Genomic DNA, 1,736 nt, shown 5'->3' with positions numbered 1-1,736 from the left:
TGTCTCTAGCCTGATCAGATAGGAGCACAAGCAGGGGCAGAAAATTAGACACTCGGGGGTCGAACTTCCTCCCCGCCCCTGAGCTGTCCTACCAGCACCATTCCTGGTCATGCAAACAGAACCCAACTAGCAGCAGGGAGACGAGATCACCACACAAGATACTTTTCTACAGTATTTCAGGTGCCTACCACACAGGAAACCTTGAAGAAAACCAGTTTCTAGAAGCCGCTGTTACCTCTTGTTTACAGTTTATATATATATGATAGATATGAGATATATATATAAAAGGTACTGTTAACTACTGTACAACCTGACTTCATAATGGTGCTTTAAAACAGCGAGATGAGTAAAAACATCAGCTTCCGTCTGGCCTTATGTGCAAAGGGTTTTAACCAAGGATGGGGAAAGGAACTCAGCTTGAAGACGGCTTACTGTCCAGGGGGGTTTCCCCCTTGGTGTTTAACAAGCTAAAGGAGGGGAATTGAGTTGCATTCCCTTGCTTCTCCCTGCCAAAAAGGGGCTCAGCCAGGGTGGTCAGAACCTGAGAAGCTGAGCGTGGAGTCCATCTGGCTCACGCAGTAACCTTTGAAATCTTTTAAAAAAGGAGGCTCCCTTGGCAAGAGGGCAGGGCGAGGAGTCTTCATTCCTGATTTCTCATGTTAGAGAGGGCTCCTTGTGGTGGGATCAGAAGTAATCCAGGTGTGGGAAAGTGACAGTTACAAACCCACCTGGAGCAAATAAAAAAACATACGAAACGTAAAAAAAAAGAATAAATGTGGGCCGGGGAGATGGCTCAGTAGAATAAGTGCTTGCCTGGCAAGTGCAAGGTCCTGAGTTCAATCCCCAGTACCGCCAAAAATCAAACAAACAAAAAGAATAAATGCTATTATTTTGTGTAGTGATATTCTAAGTCATTTCTAATGTTTTAAAAATATTTTGCATTTTCTTTAAAAAATAAAAAGAATAAATGCTAATATGTAAAAATTTAAAAGTACAAATGAATATATTTTTAAGAGTGAAATTTTAGAGAGTTTGTAACCAGCCAAGCTTCATTACATGAAATGTCAAAGGAATTTGTCCAAGCAAAAAAAATCTACCAAAATGAATGGCATTAGAAATACTATAAACATATATAAAGAACATATTAATTTCTGTATTGCATTTTAATTGTCTGGCTGTCTACAACAAAAGTGGAAACAATGCATTGCATTTTACATTGTAAAAATAAGGGGACTAAAGACAACAGAATGAACATAAAAGGCAAACATTCAGAATATACACTTTAAAATTTTTTAAATGTATTTAGTACAGGGTCCACAAGGTCTCTGTGATGAGTTAATGTAAAACTAAATGTAAAAAACTACTTCGTTCAACTTTCTGTGACCCTACTTCTTTTTTTTTTTCTTTTTGTATTTAGGACGGGGTGTACAGGATCTACAGGGGTTACAGGGTGTTCAGGGTCTCACTGCTTAGATCACACTCATAGTGATCTGCCTGTTTACAGCCTCCCAAGTGCTGGGATTACAGGCGCGTACCACCACACCCAGTCTCAATCGCCTTCTCAGTGTGCCCCGGGGGTGAGGTCAGCACAGCAAGCCTGGGATCAAACCCTGGCCCCTGTGTCTGCCTAAGCAGGTGCTTTAATCTGCTGAACTATTTGTTTTTTTTTTTCAGCTTAACTTTCATTTTATTTTGTGTAAAAAAAGGGTGACTTTAGTGAATTATTTTCATCTTGT

The sequence above is a fragment of the Octodon degus genome, unplaced genomic scaffold, assembly GCF_000260255.1.
Source record: "Octodon degus isolate 3935 unplaced genomic scaffold, OctDeg1.0 scaffold00376, whole genome shotgun sequence".
In the NCBI taxonomy this organism is placed as follows: Eukaryota; Metazoa; Chordata; class Mammalia; order Rodentia; family Octodontidae; genus Octodon; species Octodon degus.
This window is presented reverse-complemented; position numbering follows the sequence as displayed.